A 22,790-nucleotide genomic window follows, 5' to 3' on the forward strand; every position below is an offset into this window, starting at 1 on the left:
TTGCTAGAGATCCGAGTGCTCCCAAAATTACGTAATAGATTCTCATGCCCTAAAAAGGGAAACATGTGTCTACTGTTTGTGAGGAGTAGATTCCTGCCGCTGTAAATTAACTGGTCAGACGAGCTCTACTTTTGGCACATCCAGCACAGCAATTGGAGCAGTGGCTGATAGGAGATAGGAGTACAGACCTCACAGGCAACACACAGGATCATATAAACTCCAAACAGAACACTTGGACTATATCCATTAAGGAGGACAATGAAATCTCCTTTCAGGGCTATTTTTATTATCTAATAATTACAGACTAATCTCTAATAATCTATTTTAGTATGTTTTTCAATTAGGATCCATAAACAAATAAAGAGGATGTGTAGTGGTTTAATATTGTTATGTTGTAATGTTGTAAAAAACATTTGTCTTATAGATAACACAAGCCATACACACAATGGTTTACAAACCACAGCAATTTGTCAAGAGTGGCACAAAGACACATTTTTAAAAATTCCTTCTCCAGTCCTATATTCCCACCTCTCTGCTTTTCTGTTTTGTTTTGTTTCTTTTTGGTTTTGTTTTGTTTGTCTACCCTCCCTCCCAAATGTAAAGCGTCTTTGGGTTCAAGAAAAGCGCGACAGAAATATAATTTATTATTATTATTATTATTATTATTATTCACACCCTGGAATAACAATATTTGTGTATTGAAAACCAACTGCCAAGTAAACCAGCTAAGGAATTCCCACAGAATCCCAAGAGGGACTGAAAGGCAGCGGCCCATTTCCTAAAAAGGAAGAGTCCAAAAAGACGGAATCAAGGAAGTAACTCTGCTTGAACCCTTGTGTAAACATACAAGGGGCTGATGCTTTCATTTGTATTACACCAAATGTCCATAACCACATTGAAGAGACTAGGACTTCTAGAATAAATTGAGTTTGACCAAGTAGGTACTGTTGGATCAACCATTTAGTATTTTTCCTAAATGTAATTATTTATGTCCGCCCTGCTTTGACCATTAAGATGAACCAATAGACAAAGTGCCAAATACAATTCAACTTGCATCTCCCAACAGTCAATAAAAAGATAAATGCTCCTAAAGCTAATATAGACATCAAAGATGACTATTCACATCCTCAGGTCTCCAGTTACTGAAAAGGCTGTCCCCTTGTCCATGCTGGAATGTGAGCAGGGCTACTGAAGATGGGTGGTCTACACCTACCCAATACTGTAGTGCTGATAAGATGCTTCTGCATGGAGGTGGGATTAGTTCCTGAACTCCATGGTCCTGACAGAGCAGCATACTTTTTTAATTTGTAGTGCACAAAACATATTGAGATAGACCTTTTTTTCTTAGATGCTTTGTCAAGTCATCACAATCAAAGAGTTGTAACCGGTGATACATCTGTTCACATTGTTAACCAAGATTTAGTTTTCTTCAACACTTAGTGATTAGTTTGTGGCTGCTTTTCAAGTGTAAGCAGTTGGCGCCATCCCCTGGTTGAAAGACGCAACTGCACTCAGTGAAATTGGGGACCAGAGAGAACATTTAACCTCTTAAGCCCCAAGCCTGTTTTTCAGGTTTCAGGCTCGAAAATGACATTCCCAGAACAAATTACCATATCTTCCCTTCTAAAAGGGTTACATTAATAATATTTTTTCTCAAAGTAATGATAAACCTGTGAGTTGGATGTAGAAAAGTCAGAATCAATATAGATGTTTTTTATTTTAAAGAAAATTCAGATTGAACATGGTAAAAAACTGTAAATTATAGTGTCCGTCCCAAAAATATTTTGTTCTTATAGTGAACTAACCTTGGATGATGGGTTAGTAGACTAAAAGCTTTAGGAATCCAAAGTACAACATATAATAAGTAGGTATCAAGATTGATGCAAAACAAGTGATATTTGACCTTTTTAGACAGATTTAGCAAAAAAAACCTCTTCTGGGGCCATTTGGGTGGATTTTCCTTATCTCTGGCCCCCCTTCTTCGATTTTGACATGTGACATCTCTTTAGAGCCAAAAGAATCTAAGGGAAATCGTCCCGCACACACTCATGTTAAAAAAGGTGACGCCTTCGCGCATTCAATCTTGCTACAGAGCGTGGGAATGGCCTGCTCTACTATTTTAAAACGGAATTGCAGTTTTATTGCTTATAGATTAGGGTGACCAGACGTCCCCGTTTTCCGGGGACAGTCCCTGTTTGTATTGGCCTGTCCCGGGTTGAAACTATCCCTGGAAATGTCCCCGTTTTTTAATACGTTAAAAACACATAGCAAGGTGAAATAAAACGTTTCATGTCAGGAAACACTGGGTAAACAGACTGTGGTCAAGCCAGCCCCCACTTCGGAAAACACACTCAAGCCAGCCCGCACGTTGTATTGCGGTGCGCGAATATGCATTACAGTAGAGGCCTGTAAAAACTGCCTTCAAAATAAAAGCGTTTACTCGGTCAATAACAAATATACCTAAAGAACACACCAAACATATTCATGTACTGGAGCTTAAATTAAGAAATATGTACTATATAATGTGATCAATAATAATTTAAAACAAACTACCTATAACTACCACATTATAACTGAGTGAATGTAAAATGTAGTATACAGTTATGAAGACATATCTGACATTTCCACTGGGTGACTAATTTCAAATGATGTTGACACCATCTCACAACACTCCTAAAATAACATACTTTCTGAAGCACAATTTAAAATGTATGCTGTTTAAAAATCTCAAATTAGATCTATTGTCCATCTATATTTTGATTATTATTTAATGCAAACCGTCCATAATCAAAGAGTCATTCAAATTCAATTAAAATACTTATTTCACTTCAGGGTGATAGCAGGAGACCCCATCTAGTCAATCAGAGAAAATCAGGACAATCTGATGTAGAATTTCAAAATAAAATACCTTAGAAGTCTCATATATGAGCTATCGTCCTTCTGTTTGTATCCAACAGTTAAAATATTCAAATTACATTGAACCAGATTTGTCCCACTTTTTTTTTAACAGTGAAGAAAATTGGATATGTTAATGATATATTGACCGCAAAACTGTTTTTTTTGTTATTACTGTCAGGAAATGTACAACCTAACCCTGGTCCGCCCAGTAGTAGTAGTCAGATCGCTACTCCTGCTGATTTTAAAGCTAGGTCTGGGTTGGGTTTCATCCACTTGAATGTGCGCAGTCTGTTAGGTAAACTAGATTTTGTCCGTATCTGGGCGAGCTCAACTGACGCTGAAGTCATTGTTTTATCAGAAACATGGCTAAATAAATCTATTTTGGCCTCTGACATTGCCTTAAATGGTTTTAATGTGTATCGTACCGACGGGCCTAATAAAGGTGGTGTCGTTGCCATTTATGTTAAGAATAAGTTCAGTGTAACCACATTAGTTTCCAAATCTATCAGTAAGCAATTCGAATGTTTAGCCTTAAATATAGAAGTGGCAAAGGGTCAACAGGTCATGGTGGTGGGCTGTTACAGACCCCCCTCAGCTGGCAAGGACTCCTTGTCTTCGCTAGCAAATCTTTTATCGCAGCTAGACTACAAGGAAATAGTGCTACTTGGAGATTTTAACTGGGACTGGTTAACTGCAGTGTCAGAGGATTTTAAAAACCTTTGTATCTCTTTAAATGTTACTCAGATTGTGGACAGTCCTACTCGCCCTAACATTATAGGCTAGTGACAATGGCCCGAACATTTTGAGATACCCCTCCCGGAGTTAGGACAAAACACAACTTACTTTTTCCTCATCTCTAAGGCTTCCCATACATGAAATTAATTGTTGTATACAAATATTTTACTGCAAAAGTGGTGAAATTGATATATAAAGTTAGACACCCCAAACTAAAACTAAAGGCTGGCCGTCTGGGGGTTGAGGCATAACAACTCATGTAGATTCACAATGGAAGGTCTGATAGGTTTTAACTTGGCATACCTGAGGTCAGGACAACCCTCTGCATTATAGAAAATACTAAATGTCAATATCTTAATGTAAATTGGAGATACAGTCATTTGAACACATACCTACAATAGGCGGAAATGTATCTATGTAGAATGATCTCTTTGTAGTGTGACCCTGACAAGGATTGCCATAGCAACACACATAAGGACTTGTTGAAAAGGTGTGGTTCTACTGAATCCAGCAATACCAATTGTGTAAAGGTAGCTTACATACTCATCGATGTTATGTCACTAAACGTTTATGGTGTCTTTATACACTGTTATGCCCAACTGCAGCCAAAATGTGCCAGGGACTAGAAGGTGAGACACAGAGACAAGGAAACAGGTTTTTGGATTAACAAACTTTAGTATTCAAATTAAATGTTCTTATCCAAACTTAAGTAAACCTAAGCTAGTGGGAGCCGGGGGATACATGCATATAAACACATCTCTATCACTCATCCACATTGTCATCAAAAACAACATGGCTGACATTTGGGCAGTCAGTGCAAGAGCAAAACTCTGTGCAGGTCAAGCCTACTGAAAGACATTGGCATTTTCTGCTATCATTGCACTTTCCGTCCTTACAGTATAGGTGGGTGATGTCTGCATAAAGCAGCCTTGTTACCACTGACCTTGAGGTATTTCCTGTAGTTAGGAACTTTGGCTTTGCCTGTGATGACATGTGTAGATTTGCTTGCTTGGATGGTGCCTCTTCTTTGCATCAAAATGGCAAGTCCCAGTGTGATTGGCGTATGGATGTGACGGCACTGTGCAATGAGATCATGGCAGATTGCAATGACACGCAGATTGTCCTTTAAAGCTGGTTCCTCATCACAGGTCTCGCAATTTCTGTGAGCATTTGAATCAACACACCAGTTCACAAAGTCATAAACATTGTTTGGTACATAGTTGCTGCAATGTAGACGTGATAGTCGATCACTGCTGACATATGATTTATGGTCATGGTCAACCTGCTCCATGCTCTTTCTCAATATGTCTGCAGCTCTATGTAGTATTTGCCTGTCAGAGAGACCTTGACTTTGCTGTTGTGTCTTACAGTCTGCTGTAGAAGCTGTTGTCTCTTCTGGCTTGTCTTCGAGTTGTACAGCTCTCATTGCCAATCCCATGGGCACACTTTCAGAGCATACCAAATCAGACTTTCCAGCTCGTTCTACAAATACCAGCCTGTGCTTGTAATGCAGTAAGAGCTTTTCCTTCAGTTTCCAGGAGCTGTATTTAGTGTGTTGGACCATCTCATCTTCTTCCCCAGACCTCAGTGTCTTCAGTATGTCATCAAACCTCCCAGCCAAGGAGTTGAGGGTCGTCACTTTCATTTCTTTTGAGAAAACAGTTTTGTCAATGAGTTCAGTGAGCTTAATAAAAGCTTTGTCATACTGGTCTGCTGTTCTGATTCTTGTTTTCGTCTGGCAGCTGCTATATTTAGTTTAGAGATATAGTGTTTAAGGCAGCTTCTATGATATTTGGCATCATATGCAAAGAGATCCGGATATGAGAGCAGCCGAAGATGTACAACTTCATCAAGCCTTTCTGATGCTGCATGAAGGACCTTGTCTCAGGTACTCTTACTTGTACCAGTCATAATGGCTGTCAGAGGTTCTGGTCTTGATCTGGCCCTCCCACAAATGAAACAATCTCTTCGTAAAACGATAATGTATCAACCCTACTCAGTCTTCTTGAAGAGACTGATGCAGGTATGCTCTCACTTTCAACATTTGCAACTTGTTGCTCACTGATATTGGTCTTACTGGAGTAGTTTGCTCTACATGATCGATGATATGATACCTTTATTTTAAACGAAAGTATATCATCTGTATATGGAGAGAGAGTTTTATGAACATCATCATCTCCCTGTTGAGCAACATTTAGTATACGTTGGAGGCCTTCTGCTGTGGGATTTTTGACATATGGATCTTGTTTCTTCCCTTTTTCAAAATGTTTACCACAGATGATACAACGATTTGGATCCACTGTTTGTACATCACTCTCCATTCTGGTCAAATTGAAAAAAAAGAAAAAAGATACACTTCAGAATTTGTACAGTTACCAGTGATACTAATTAAGCCAGGAGAAACATAGTCTATTGTGAATATAGGCTACTGGACAGGCTCTGTTACATTAATGAAACATTAAGCTAGGTCACTTTCCAGTTAGCTAATTAGCCATTTTATTTGACAATGTCCCATCTTTTCACAGTCCAAAAATATTTGCAATGATTTACCTGTCAGTTTGTGAAGAAACCCATGAAGGCAATGAGATGCAGATAAAGCAGGTGGAGTCAAATACTGTAGTATAACTTATTGATTCTCTACAGAGCTGAATGACTTGCTGTTATGAGGAGCATAAGCTTGAGTTGCTGGGCCGTCGATAAACAATGTGAGCAGAGACACATATTGCCCTCTTGAACAACCTGATCTCACCAGAATGCGTGACTCCACCACGACTCCTTAACACCACAATGCGTGGTGGAGTCACGAACTTTGTTACATTTGCGTGTCGGCACCACGCAAACAACCCCAATGTAAAGTGAATGAGGCTCCTTTGTCGTGGTGCACACACGCATTTCTACAACGTGCATTGTGTGTAATGCAACTGTGATTTTTATTAAATTAGTTAGTTTTTAAGGAAGGCCAGAGCTTCAGCTGTGTCAAATAGATTGTTCCCTTTAGTTAACGTTATTTAAAAGATAATGATCATGTCTTGTATTACGAGCGTCCATTCCCATTGGATAACGGAGAATTTTACACCTGGAAGTAAGTAGCCTATTCTCCTTACTGTCGATTGATTTTACAGTGATATCTGCACTACTCATCGACTAAAAAACACCAAATTGTCCTTGTTAATTACACAACATTTATTGGTTTGAATTGTGTGCAATGCTTTTGTATTTTACCCCTTCGATTCGGAGAAACAAATATTTTTTCGGAGTTTTTGGACGGCAGAAGACACTACACTACCCAGAATCCTCAGCTATCGTTTGGGACTACACCATGAACCCCGTGATCAGTCCTCAAGTTCTTTGATTGGTTGACCTCCAACTGCATTCCATATGAAAAAAAACGTTTCGTAAAAGAGAAAATCATACTTTATTCAGCAGTGCTTGCTTTACTCTTTGATAGTCATCACATGAATGCATTGTAATAAATGGTTTGGCTACATTAAATATTACACATCTGTCTTAGTTCTTTATTTATCTACAGAGATCGGGCATCAGAATACACCGGAAACTATTCTTCTACCGTTCTGTTTTAATTTCACAATAAAGTTAGTAGTAATATTTTGTTTTGATATTATTGTTTTTTATTAACTACTAGACGACTGGGTCATGTTAAGACCATCTTTTTTTGGTTGCTATGGGTTTTTTCCATCGCTTTTGTGTTACAAATATCAAAACAATAACAAAATAATATTCGTCGTAAACTAAACCGGAAACAGCAGTAGGCCTATATTTTATTTTGTTAACACTGTAAACTTGACAGCCTTTTAACCCAAACCACCTACTGGTTAAAGCACGTTATTACACGTTTAGAGTAATTGCAATGCAGGAAGATTGTGTTGCTTTTTAATGACTGTTTAAAATGCCTTTTTCTTAATGTCTTTCATTTTTGTAACGCACTTTTGAATGTGTTATATTTTATGAAAACATTCAAATATTAAGAGTACATACAAAATAGTGGGAAAGTAGAAGGTCAATTATATAAATATAGAATAGAAAATATCAAGAAGATACTCAAATGATATCTAGAGTAAAACAGTTTAGTGCCTGATAGGAGGATGTGCTAACTAATAAGGCTTTAATTAAAGAAATGTGCAGAATACTACAGTGTAATGGTGGAAGTATACACACATTGATAGATGTCTTGTAATGCACTGTTGATGAACCTGTGACCCAAGTTGTTCATTCATTGCATAACTACACTGTTGTGTATATGATATGTCAATAAACCTTAGAAAATCTTGAAATCTTGAAAGGGATGTGCAAAATAGCAATTATATACAGTCTTTAATGAACTATTAGAGAATAACGAGTAATGAATATGCTTTAAACGGATCTGCAGATAAATATTTAGTCTTCTCAAGCACCAACTATCAAATATCTCGCCTGATTGTTGGCACTTGACAATCACCTTCACTGAATTTCATTCAGGTGTAACTAAAGTCGGATTTAAGGGTTGTTTATATTTCACATCATTAATCCAAATCTGTAAAGTAACTAAAATAAATGTAGTGGAGTAAAAATACCAGGTTAACCTTAAAGAAAGCCCTCAGGATTATAAAAGACCACCATCACCCCAGCCACAAACGGTTCTGTCTGCTGCAGTCTGGCAGGCGGTACCACAGCATTCGGACTAAAACCACCAGACACAGAGACAGCTTCATCCCACAGGCCAGAAGACTATTAAACACCTGCACTTAGAAATAACATTCATCTGGCTGCTACTTAGAAATTATTTATCTAATATATCATATTCCAATCACTTGTATATAGACTCTTATTGCACTATTTCACTATTTTTTCTGTGTATCTGTTTTATAGAGAACCGCAGTGACGCGTCCTAAAACCCGGATGTAAACTTCTTCCGGTTCCTTCGTCAAAAACGCAATGCAATTTCTCCATAGGATTTTGGAAAATAGCTCGAAATAAGGTCTGTGGTTGACACACATTTAAGAGAAGGATCACGTTTTGTTCAGCCGGATAATCTCCACATGTCTCTCCTACTTTTATAATTTTTGAATCATAAATCTAGTCGCCAAAAGCGAAATGCTAACGTTATGCTATAAACGAACTACAAGCCAGTACAGCAGCAGGGTCGCACGACCTCAACGTCACGCCAACTTAAGATCGTTTCAACTGACTTGCACTGAAACTGCACTTTGAACACTTTAAATATATTAACATTTTAAACTGTATACCCCGTTTATCTAGGCCCTTTTTGTTTTATGTATAGGCTACATGTCACACTGTGGGAAACGATATTTCTGGATTTATAACACATGTAGAATTTGTTTACAATAAAGCTGACTTTGACTTCCGCGTGCTTGCATATTTTAACAAAGCTTTTCATTTTAGCCACACTGAATTTAACTAGAAGTCATGGCTGTGTCAATTACCAGTCTGATATCGTTTTACAAAGATGACAAGAAGAATGGAGATAGAGGAGAGAACCACTACAAGTCAGGACACGTACAACAGTGCAGCCTAGATGAAGGTGTGCTTACCGGTGTTGTCAGGGCTAGCATGAGGGACACGGTTTATAGAGTGTCGGTGAGTAGTGATAGCAAGAGTACCGTTAACCTAGAGTTAATTTATTCACATTAATTCCCATCAACAAATCCATTTTATGTGTCACATTAAATCTTTATTAGGCAAGGCAAGTTTATTTATATAGCACTTTTCAACACATGGCAATTCAAAGTGCTTTACAAAAAATGAAAGACATTAAGAAATGGCATTTAAAATCAGTCATTAAAAAGCAAAGCTAATAAAATAAACATTAAAAGAAAAAATACATGGATAAAAGTTACAGTGCAGTTTAAGATGTGAATAGTTCAATTAAAAGCAGCGACAAAAAGAAAAGTCTTCTTGCTGGATTTAAAAGTAGTCAGAGTTGCAGCGGACCTGCAGGTTTCTGGGAGTTTGTTCCAGATATTTGGAGCATAATAACTGAACGCTGCTTCTCCATGTTTAGTTCTGACTCTGGGGACAGAAAGCTGACCAGTCCCTGAAGACCTGAGAGATCGGGATGGTTCATAATTTAGCAGAAGATCAGAAATGTATTTTGGGCCTAAACCATTCAGTGCTTTATAAACCAGCAGCAGTATTTAGAAAGCTATTATTTGACACACAGGAAGCCAGTGTAAAGACTTCAGAACAGGAGTGATGTGATCCACTTTCTTAGTGTTAGTGAGGACTCGAGCAGCGTCGTTCTGAATCAGCTGCAGCTTCCTAATAGATGTTTTAGTGAGACCTGTGAAGACACCATTGCAGTAGTCGAGTCTACTGAAGATAAAAGCATGGACAAGTTTTTCAAAATCCTGCTGTGACATTAGTCTTTTAATCCTAGATATGTTCTTTAGGTGATAGTAGGCTGATTTAGTAACTGTTTTAATGTGACTGTTGAAACTCAGGTCAGAGTCCATGACTACACCTAGATTTCTGGCTTTATCTGTTGGTTTGAACATTGCAGGCTGAAGCTCAGCGCTAACTTTTAAACGTTCTGCCTTGGCTCCAAAAACCATTACCTCAGTTTTATCTTTGTTTAATTGGAGAAAGTTCTGACACATCCAGTCATTGATTTGTTCAATGCACTTACTCAGTGTTTGAATCGGAGCATAGTCTCCTGGTGAAATGGTTAGGTAAATGTGTGTGTCATCTGCATAGCTATGGTAACTTATTTTGTTGTTCTTCATTATCTGAGCCAGTGGTAGCATGTAGACGTTAAAGAGAAGAGGCCCCAAGATTACAAATTTTACACACCAGAAAACACAGAAATATCCATGAAATAAACATACAGTAGGCTATAATTGGGAAGGCATTACAAATGTAAATATATTTTAAATAATAAAACATTCCCACCACCACAGGTATCTACAGGAGAAGAGAGAATTCTCTCCACAGAATGTGAATGCCCACGTGGAGAATGGAAATGCAGTCATGCGGCTGCATTAGCCATCTTTGCCATCCATACTTTCAGCTGCACTGACGTGACACCCCGTCAGTGGAAGAAGCCAAAGGCAGCTACACGTACGCATTCAGTGGAGGAGCTATTTCCTCCAACCAATAACTCACTCAACCCGCTGAAGAGAGCCCACCTCCGAAGATCGTGACTGGCTGAGGGACAGACTCGGGGGCAGGTTCTCAGGAATGTCTTGGCTTCTCTCCCCCGAGCCAGAAGAGGAACACTACAGCTTGGAAACACTTACTGTTCCTGACATTCTCAAACCTGTTGGGCATCAGGGACCTGAGGCAATTGTGGCAAGCATTGCATTGTCTGAGGAGCAACAGAGGGCAATGCAGGTGGCTGCCACTGGTCAGCGAACCAACCCAAACTGGCATTTGTTCAGGAAAGGAAGGTTGACTGCCAGCAGCTTTGGAGCTGTCCTGAGGTCAAAGCGTGTGACTGCTTCCCTTAGTGCCAGGGTGCTAGGGCAACAACAGGCCCTTGATGGTGTTGTGTCTGTACAGTGGGGGACTATGAATGAATGTGAGGGCGTCAGGGCATTCACCACTGCATCCCAGATGCAGGTCCATGAGTCAGGTTTGTGGCTCAACCAATCAGGAGTGTTGGGGGCATCTCCAGATGGTCTGGTAGGGTCTCCCGCTGTGCTGGAGGTAAAGTGTCCCTACGGAGCCAGGGAAATGACAATTAGTGAAGCATTGCAAATCAAGGGCTTCTGTGTCAGTAAGGAAGAGAAACATTCAGCCTGCGTGAGGAGCATCCTTACTGGCACCAAGTGCAAGGTCAGCTTTGCCTCACTGCAAGAAAGAAGAAGAAATTAAGAAAATGTGAATCGTTTTTAATTTACATTTACTCGCCTTTGCAATGTTGTGGTTGTTAGAGTGTTACCCCCTAAACGCACCAGGAGCGTCTGCGCCGCGTTACGTTGCGGCTGCGCCACGCTGCGACCTCCTCCTGCGACCTAACACACCAGGCGCGTTTCACGTTTCACTATAGAGAACCGCAGTGACGCGTCCTAAAACCCGGAAGTAAGTTAGCATTTTTAGCACTTCCGGTTCCTTCGTCAAAAAAGCAATGTATTTTCTCCATAGGGTTTTGGAAAATAGCTCGAAATAAGGTCTGTGGTTGACACAAATTTAAGAGATAAATCACGTTTTGTTCTACGACAGTAGATACATCAGCAGTGACCCCACTGGTGATTTGTGAAGAGTTTACGTGTCTGAAAAACGATGGTTGTTACCGAGTGGCTGAATAGGACTACAGAAATGGTCGAGTCCGTTGTACGTCATTACGCCTACACACGTAAACACTCCCGCTAAATTTGTTTTCCCCTGTGTTCTGCTTGAAAGCAAGTACCTGCCTATCTTTAGTAGCCTATCTGTAGTCTCTTTAGTATCTGTATATCTATATCTTACCATTAGAATCTCTATTTTTGAAATGGTCATTTTTAACACCGTAGTTTTATAAATTATAGAACAATTAAGTACCAGTGTTTTCCAATTTTACTCGGCAGTTCGTTTCGTTGGCTAACGTTAGCAAACGTTAGCTAAAGCTAGCGCTACTAGTTAGCTACGCAATGGTTTGTTGCTTTGCTCCGGGTTGCAGCCACAGGTCTTCGCATGAAACGTGCTCGTTCTATCGTTTCCCGACCAATGTTTTCCAAAGGAGAGTCTGGATTCGTGCCATGAGGTAAGCTGACGTTACATTGTTGTCCATGTCACGGTGAAATGTAAATGATGGGTAGTGTATCGCCGTTTTAGAGATGGCACTGCTGAAAAGACCGCAAAATCAGTAAAGATAATGAATACATCCTATTAAAACCTGTGTGGCTTATATGATAAGTCTAATTAGTACAAGCAGCATAACGTTTCACCATGTAACTAAAGATTGTAGTCAGGGAAATCAGTTTGACATATTGAACTAATAACAAATCACCTCTGGCTGGCAGAGAACGCTCTGCTCCATAGCTTCTCTTGGACGTAACATCACATGTACGTTTTACATTTATATTCAATTTAATATTCCATCCCTCACATACTTTTGTATATATAATAACTCATATTTTGTTTTTCTTGTTATGCTGCTGCAACACAAACATTTCCCCAATTGGGATCAATACAGTAATATATTAATTAATTAATTAAGAAATATAACTATTATAATTAGTGTAGCAGCTGACACCTATTTTCAATATGGATTAATCTACCTTTATTTCTTTAGTTCAATTTTGATCTATACAAATGTCAAAATAGTGAAAATGTTCACGAGACAAAGTGCAAGGTTATATCTTTAGATGTTTTGTTTTAGCCTATGTACTGTATGTGTCTTAATGCTCTTATTTGTGACGATGTGACTTCCATGAAACTAATATTTCCTAAACGCACCAGGAGCGTCTGCGCCACGTTACGGCTGCGCCGCGGCGGTCGTAAGGATCGCGGCCACTCTAGTCAATGGGTGCTATTCCACCACACGCGCCGCGTTACGGCCCAGACGCGTCCCAGAAGCGGCTCGGCGCAGCGGCTCGGCGCAGCGGCTCGGCGCAGCGCTTCTCTAAAATTAGGATGAATCCTATTTTTGCCGCGGCACAGCCGTAAGGTCGGGCAGGCAGCCCCCCCCTCGCAGGAAGTGGAAAGGTGAGCATCCGGGCCAGGCCCATCCCGCGTATATACTAATTTAGCAGACCCCCCTCCTTCATCACAACACCTCCACTACGATGCGCACAATGGACGACGAGGAGTTCATAATGGAAGTGGAGAAACACACCATGTTATACGATGTAACCAATGCTTTTTACAAGGACAACATCAGAAAGGACAAGGCCTGGTTTTTAGTCGCTGCAGTTTGTGGAGTGGAAGGTAACAACTACATATTAATGTTTTAAAGTTAATTAAGAACTGGGAGGCTGCACACACGACGCTCCGCTTCCGCAACGTTTTGAAACGCGCCTGGTGTGTTAGGTCGCAGGAGGAGGTCGCAGCGTGGCGCAGCCGCAACGTAACGCGGCGCAGACGCTCCTGGTGCGTTTAGGGGGTAACACTCTAACAACCACAACATTGCAAAGGCGAGTAAATGTAAATTAAAAACGATTCACAATTTCTTAATTTCTTCTTCTTTCTTGCAGTGAGGCAAAGCTGACCTTGCACTTGGTGCCAGTAAGGATGCTCCTCACGCAGGCTGAATGTTTCTCTTCCTTACTGACACAGAAGCCCTTGATTTGCAATGCTTCACTAATTGTCATTTCCCTGGCTCCGTAGGGACACTTTACCTCCAGCACAGCGGGAGACCCTACCAGACCATCTGGAGATGCCCCCAACACTCCTGATTGGTTGAGCCACAAACCTGACTCATGGACCTGCATCTGGGATGCAGTGGTGAATGCCCTGACGCCCTCACATTCATTCATAGTCCCCCACTGTACAGACACAACACCATCAAGGGCCTGTTGTTGCCCTAGCACCCTGGCACTAAGGGAAGCAGTCACACGCTTTGACCTCAGGACAGCTCCAAAGCTGCTGGCAGTCAACCTTCCTTTCCTGAACAAATGCCAGTTTGGGTTGGTTCGCTGACCAGTGGCAGCCACCTGCATTGCCCTCTGTTGCTCCTCAGACAATGCCATGCTTGCCACAATTGCCTCAGGTCCCTGATGCCCAACAGGTTTGAGAATGTCAGGAACAGTAAGTGTTTCCAAGCTGTAGTGTTCCTCTTCTGGCTCGGGGGAGAGAAGCCAAGACATTCCTGAGAACCTGCCCCCGAGTCTGTCCCTCAGCCAGTCACGATCTTCGGAGGTGGGCTCTCTTCAGCGGGTTGAGTGAGTTATTGGTTGGAGGAAATAGCTCCTCCACTGAATGCGTACGTGTAGCTGCCTTTGGCTTCTTCCACTGACGGGGTGTCACGTCAGTGCAGCTGAAAGTGTGGATGGCAAAGATGGCTAATGCAGCCGCATGACTGCATTTCCATTCTCCACGTGGGCATTCACATTCTGTGGAGAGAATTCTCTCTTCTCCTGTAGATACCTGTGGTGGTGGGAATGTTTTATTATTTAAAATATATTTACATTTGTAATGCCTTCCCAATTATAGCCTACTGTATGTTTATTTCATGGATATTTCTGTGTTTTCTGGTGTGTAAAATTTGTAATCTTGGGGCCTCTTCTCTTTAACGTCTACATGCTACCACTGGCTCAGATAATGAAGAACAACAAAATAAGTTACCATAGCTATGCAGATGACACACACATTTACCTAACCATTTCACCAGGAGACTATGCTCCGATTCAAACACTGAGTAAGTGCATTGAACAAATCAATGACTGGATGTGTCAGAACTTTCTCCAATTAAACAAAGATAAAACTGAGGTAATGGTTTTTGGAGCCAAGGCAGAACGTTTAAAAGTTAGCGCTGAGCTTCAGCCTGCAATGTTCAAACCAACAGATAAAGCCAGAAATCTAGGTGTAGTCATGGACTCTGACCTGAGTTTCAACAGTCACATTAAAACAGTTACTAAATCAGCCTACTATCACCTAAAGAACATATCTAGGATTAAAAGACTAATGTCACAGCAGGATTTTGAAAAACGTGTCCATGCTTTTATCTTCAGTAGACTCGACTACTGCAATGGTGTCTTCACAGGTCTCACTAAAACATCTATTAGGAAGCTGCAGCTGATTCAGAACGACGCTGCTCGAGTCCTCACTAACACTAAGAAAGTGGATCACATCACTCCTGTTCTGAAGTCTTTACACTGGCTTCCTGTGTGTCAAATAATAGCTTTCTAAATACTGCTGCTGGTTTATAAAGCACTGAATGGTTTAGGCCCAAAATACATTTCTGATCTTCTGCTAAATTATGAACCATCCCGATCTCTCAGGTCTTCAGGGACTGGTCAGCTTTCTGTCCCCAGAGTCAGAACTAAACATGGAGAAGCAGCGTTCAGTTATTATGCTCCAAATATCTGGAACAAACTCCCAGAAACCTGCAGGTCCGCTGCAACTCTGACTACTTTTAAATCCAGCAAGAAGACTTTTCTTTTTGTCGCTGCTTTTAATTGAACTATTCACATCTTAAACTGCACTGTAACTTTTATCCATGTATTTTTTCTTTTAATGTTTATTTTATTAGCTTTGCTTTTTAATGACTGATTTTAAATGCCATTTCTTAATGTCTTTCATTTTTTGTAAAGCACTTTGAATTGCCATGTGTTGAAAAGTGCTATATAAATAAACTTGCCTTGCCTAATAAAGATTTCATGTGACACATAAAATGGATTTGTTGATGGGAATTAATGTGAATAAATTAACTCTAGGTTAACGGTACTCTTGCTATCACTACTCACCGACACTCTATAAACCGTGTCCCTCATGCTAGCCCTGACAACACCGGTAAGCACACCTTCATCTAGGCTGCACTGTTGTACGTGTCCTGACTTGTAGTGGTTCTCTCCTCTATCTCCATTCTTCTTGTCATCTTTGTAAAACGATATCAGACTGGTAATTGACACAGCCATGACTTCTAGTTAAATTCAGTGTGGCTAAAATGAAAAGCTTTGTTAAAATATGCAAGCACGCGGAAGTCAAAGTCACCTTTATTGTAAACAAATTCTACATGTGTTATAAATCCAGAAATATCGTTTCCCACAGTGTGACATGTAGCCTATACATAAAACAAAAAGGGCCTAGATAAACGGGGTATACAGTTTAAAATGTTAATATATTTAAAGTGTTCAAAGTGCAGTTTCAGTGCAAGTCAGTTGAAACGATCTTAAGTTGGCGTGACGTTGAAGTCGTGCGACCCTGCTACTGTACTGGCTTGTAGTTCGTTTATAGCATAACGTTAGCATTTCGCTTTTGGCGACTAGATTTATGATTCAAAAATTATAAAAGTAGGAGAGACATGTGGAGATTATCCGGCTGAACAAAACGTGATCCTTCTCTTAAATGTGTGTCAACCACAGACCTTATTTCGAGCTATTTTCCAAAATCCTATGGAGAAATTGCATTGCGTTTTTGACGAAGGAACCGGAAGAAGTTTACATCCGGGTTTTATGACGTGTCACTGCGGTTCTCTATTGCGTAGCACTGTTGGGGAGCCTGTGACCTAAGGGGGGGAGGGGGTAGGACACGTTCGATTCCTGTTTTGAATAGTGTGCCGTCGATGGGTTTCATTCCATTTCAAAGTCCTTTTGGACGCTCCGTGTAAACGTCGCGCATCCAATCACAGAGGTTGAGGATTGATCACGGGGTTTGTCAAGCTAAGCACATGGTGTAGTCCCAAACGATAGCTGAGGATTCTGGGTAGTGTAGTGTCTTCTGCCGTCCAAAAACTCCGAAAATATATTTGTTTCTCCGAATCGAAGGGGTAAAATACAAAAGCATTGTACACAATTCAAACCAATCAATGTTGTGTAATTAACAAGGACAATTTGGTGTTTTTTAGTCGTTGAGTAGTGCAGATATCACTGTAAAATCAATCGACAGTAAGGAGAATAGGCTACTTACTTCCGGGTGTAAAATTCTCCGTTATCCAATGGGAATGGACGCTCGTAATACAATACAGGGGACATGATCATTATCTTTTAAATAACGTTAACTGAAGGGAACAATCTATTTGACACAGCTGAAGCTCTGGCCTTCCTTAAAAACTAACTAATTTAATAAAAATAACAGTTGCATTACACACAATGCACGTTGTAGAAATGCGTGTGTGCACCACGACAAAGGAGCCTCATTCACTTTACATTGGGGTTGTTTGCGTGGTGCCGACACGCAAATGTAACAAAGTTCGTGACTCCACCACGCATTGTGGTGTTAAGGAGTCGTGGTGGAGTCACGCATTCTGGTGAGATCAGGTTGCTCTTGAAGGTCATCCTACGTGAAGAAGACACCTCCAACACCACGTTTGCCCCCGCCGACCTAAAGACAGCGCCAACTCCACTCTGTATTTTATCGACGGCATGACGTGGCCGGAGGTTTTGCGCGCGTACTGCGAGAGCGACCGGGTGTACCATCACGTTCTGCCCTATCAGGAAGTGGATGAGTATCCTTATGGTCCTCTTGAGAGTAAAATCAAGGTGTTGCAGTTCTTAGTGGATCAGTTTCTGACCACCAACATCGGCCGCGACGAGCTGATGTCCAACTACTACTTCGTTAGTAGTTCTATTGCATTTTTGGCCTGCATTTTCTCTGCACTAATGTTGAAGTTGCAATATTTTACTTAAAACAATTATGGGTTATTATTATTATTATTATTATTATTAACAATTCTCAAGTTGTCATACCTTTTAGGGACTTCTACTCAAGATGATTTGTTAATATTTTCCACCCCTGATAAGTGAAGTCAAAATAAAATTAATTGGTGATACTATAGATTTAATTAGGACTATTTCATATTTTCCCCATTTGGGACACCTTATAAGTTTAGTGACATAACTCCATGAGTATGTAAGCTATCGTTACACAATTATGATTGCTGATTCAGTAGAACCACACCTTTCCAACAAGCCCTCATAAGTGTTGCTATGGCAATCCATGTCAGAGTCACTACAAAGTAAAGAGAACATTCTACATAGATTTACATTTCCGCCTATTGTAGGTATGTGTTCAAATGACTGTATCTCCAATTTACAGTAATATATTGACATTCAGTCTTTTCTATAATGCAGAGGGATGTCCTGACCTCAGGTATGCCAAGTTTTAAACCTATCAGACCTTCCATTGTGAATCTACATGAGTTTATATGCCTCAACCCCCATACGGCCAGGCTTTATTTTTTGTTTGGGGTGTCTAACTTTATATATCAATTTCACCATTTTTGCAGTAAAATATTTTTATACAACAATCCATTTCATGTATGGGAAGCCTTAGAGATGAGGAAAAAGTAACTTTGTCCTAACTCCGGGAGCGGTATCTCGAAAACTAAAGCCCTTTTTGGCTGTTTGTCACAGGCCTATTAAGTCCCCTAATAAATCCTCCCTAATTGATCTCATTTTAACTAATGTTCTCCATAAATATTCATCTGTGGGAGTTTTTGCAAATGATCTGAGTGATCACTGTGTTGTAGCCACAATTAGGGACACTAAGGTCCAAAAGGTTAAACCTCGCATTATCATTAAGAGAGACAAAAAACATTTTGTGGAGCAGGGTTTTGTGCATGATCTGTTTGATTTTGATTGGGGTAAAATCGATCTGTGTGCTGATGTAGAAACCACATGGTCTTATTTTTATCTTGGTTTTATGGAGATCATTGATAGACATGCACCCCTGCGTACATTTAGAGTAAATGGACGAGACAATCCTTGGTTTTCTGCTAATCTGTCCAGTCTCCTTCATGAGAGAAACAAGGCCTGCATGGGCAAAGGCTAGGAAATCAGGCTCAGAGGTAGAATGGCTGCGTTTTAGGCAGCTAAGGAATAGCTTCACATCGCAAATCAAAAGTGCTAAATCAAAGTACTATCTGTCAGTAACCACAAAGAATCTAAATAATCCTGGAACATTTTGGAAAGCCATTAAATCGTTATCCACCGGCGATATCCGTAATGAGCTACCTCCGTGCATTACCACAGCATCTGGCACTATATCGGACAGGGCTACTATGCTCAATTGCTTTAATGAGCATTTTGTGTCCTGTGGTTCTCTATTTGATTCTGTCACTAACTCTGCTTCTGTGAACACTACAGTATGTGACTCTGAAAAACGTGTGTTGGAAAACCCTTTTAGTTTTACCCCTTTTACTGTTGATGTTGTTCGTGAAGCTTTAACCAAGCTCGATCCTAAGAAACCGGCTGGCCCGGACAACGTAGAACCTTTCTTTTTAAAGATAGCTGCAGATTGTATTGCTCCACCTCTCACTACTCTTTTTAACCTCTCCCTCAGCACTAACACAATTTCAAAATGGTGGAAGTCAGCGTATGTCCTGCCTTTTCTAAAAGGAGGGGAGGCCACCTTATTAAATAACTATAGGCCTATCTCTAAGTTGTCAGTTCTGGCTAAGGTTCTTGAACGCTTAGTGAGTGAACAGGTAAAGGTGTTTTTTTATGTACAAATGACATCCTGTCTAAACATCAGTCAGGCTTCAGAAAGCAACACAGCACCATCACTGCCACAATGAAAGTGGTGAATGATGTGGCGAGTATTTTAGATAATAAGCAGAGTTGTGCAGCTCTATTTATTGACCTTTAAAAAGCGTTTGACACCGTCGATCATCACATTTTAAAGCAGAGGCTAGCCAGTATAGGCATGTCCAGCCATGCAGTGGGGTGGTTTGTAAACTACCTCTCTGAAAGGTCCCAATGTGTTCACTTTGATGGGCTGTCTTCTGAGTGGTTAAACATTGCTAATGGTGTTCCTCAAAGTTCTGTTTTAGGTCCACTTTTATTCTCCATCTACATCAACAGTTTAGGTGAAAATGTGGATGAAGCTACTTTACATTTTTATGCGGACGATACCGTGATGTACTGTGCAGGTCCCTCCATTAAGGAGGCTGGTGTTAAATTACAGGCTGTTTTTAACATTATTCAGACTCAGCTCTCTGAACTAAAGCTTCTTTTAAATGTTGAGAAAACCAAGGTAATGCTCTTTTCTAAAGCTAAAAAGACACCAGAGCCTGTTTTAGATATTGTAACTACGCAAGGAATAAAACTTGAAGTGGTTACCTGTTACAAATACCTTGGTATCTGGCTTGATGATTGTCTCACTTTTAAACTTCATGTGAATAACCTGCTTAAAAAGCTGAGGGTTAGGCTAGGTTTCTTCTACAGGAACAAGTCCTGTTTCTCGCTTGAGGCCAGGAAAAGGCTAGTCACTGTGACCTTTTTACCTGTGCTGGACTATGGTGATTTGATGTATATGAATGCACCTGCCAATTGCCTGGTCAAGTTAGATGCTGCGTATCACAGTGCACTGAGATTTGTAACAAACTGTAAAGCATTAACCCATCACTGTACCCTGTATGCAAGGGCTGGTTTGCTTTCACTAACTGTACGGAGGCTCAGTCACTGGTACATTTTTATATAAAAGCCATGTTAGGGAAACTTCCATCTTATATCTGCTCCCTGATCTCACGGAAAATTGTAAGTGGCTACTGCCTGAGATCAAATGCTGTGGTTTTATTAAATGTGCCAACTGCTAGGACTGTCTTAGGGAAGACAGCTTAGATGCGCAGCTCCTCTGTCTTGGAATAGTCTGCAAATTAAATGGAAACTGAACAATCTGGTGCCACTAAATGTTTTTAAAGCTCGGTTGGATGCTACTCAATCGGAAGCTATTGGTACCTGTTTATGTGGATAATTATGTAAATGATGCTGTATGATGTCCTTTTGTTGTTCTGTTTATGTTTTTATGTTTCATGTGGAACTACTTGAGCAGGTCTCCCTTGAAAAAGAGATCAATGATCTCAATGGGATTTATCTGTATAAATAAAGGTTTGAAATGGAATGAAAATGTCCCCGGTTTTAATTTTGAAAATCTGGTCACCTTATTATAGATTATCAGAACATTTCAAAGGGGACACAGCCACATTGGATATTAACCTATGGATTAACTACATCATCGTTGTTATCGTTTTAATGCCATTGAAGACCAGTTTAGAACAGACAAAGACGAAGGTAAGCCATGTTAGCGTTGTGGGCTACCTAGCGCAACTTGTTTTGATGTACGTTTTTGTTGATAACGTCACGATTTTGTATCTTTCAGTGTTGAGGTGGGCACCGTTAGATTCTGTGTCTTTACGATCATAAACGATGTGTTGGATGTGCAGCTAGGATAAGTAATAAGGGAGCTAGGAGTGATTTTCGGTGCAGTAATAGGTTAGCATTTTTCGCTCTGGGCTAATTCAGAGGCTCACTGTTAGCATTGTGTGTTTTGAAAAAAATGAAAAAGATCAGTTAAATGAGTTTTTTCTCGCTATATGGATATAAAATATTCATAGTTCATTCAATATTAAGGTTCCTTAGACGTTGTTTCCTGCAAATGACGAGATTTCGGACCCGGTTCGGGCTTAAGAGGAGTCACATAGGACCAAAGTTGCTTTTACACCATTTCTCTGAAATAAGTTCAAGTGAGTTCAAGAGAAAAGAAAAAAAATAATACTGTGTGAGGATGTTTAGTTTATATTTATATTATATTTGTAATATGTTAAAATGCCACATGAGGGCACCAAAGTCTGAAACTAGATCAATATATTTGTGCAGCACCCTACAGAGAAGGCTGATGTAAACTCTTTTAAAAGTTCAATGAAATACATTACGTTTTAAAATGTGCAGGTTTTAAAGTAAATGTGTATGTATATTATTTTGATTGGTGTATACTTTTGTTTGGTTTCTGAGTTGATCATCTGGGCATCTCCATTATATTGTCATCAGCTGGAAAGACTCAGCAAGAAAGCAGTGCCGAAGGTGTCTGACTCATCATTGTCAGGACATGGTTATTTTCCATAAGCATGCACCAAGAAAGGAGCAGTAAAATGGAAACATCACAACTATCTTAACTGGTTCAGAGCAAACACCCAACAATATGGTGTTGGGTGTTATGGTGTCTGTCGAGGACCTGCCACCTTGAGGTCATTCAGCAAAGTAAAACTCATCATCTTTGCAGGTAACTCACACAAATGTCCTGTGCGACTAATATTACAGAACAAAGAGTTATGTGATTGGATAGTGTTCAAAACTAATTTTAATATCCCTAGGATAAAAACATGTCCATGTTGTGTTCAAGGCTTGATCTGCTGCCTCCAAGGGGCCAAAAAGTAGATACAACTGCTTTGAATAGTACAAATGTAATATTGGCAGATGCTTGCTGCCATAGCTTAAAAACTCATTGTTGATCAGTGAAGATACTTTAAAATCACATACACACCAAACAGTGCATGATATTATAAGGAATACCTATGATTTCAGAGATTATGTATATTTTTTTGCAAATAAATTGAATTCCCAGAAAACTTGTTCTAACTGTGGGAAACTTTTCAATCCATATCAATTTCGGATATTTCCTTTGATAGCTTCACGACAGTTTGGGTCGACGAGGATTTTTCTGAGAGCATCAACATGATCATGAGCAAGCCTTCTGCCTTGTTTCTATGCCTAAGACGCTGTGCCTAAGACACTGTGTAATACGCTGTGTCCCTGTGGCTACAAGGACTTTTATGGCACATTTTT

This window comes from Pseudochaenichthys georgianus, chromosome 19 (assembly GCF_902827115.2).
Source record: "Pseudochaenichthys georgianus chromosome 19, fPseGeo1.2, whole genome shotgun sequence".
NCBI classification, from domain to species: Eukaryota; Metazoa; Chordata; class Actinopteri; order Perciformes; family Channichthyidae; genus Pseudochaenichthys; species Pseudochaenichthys georgianus.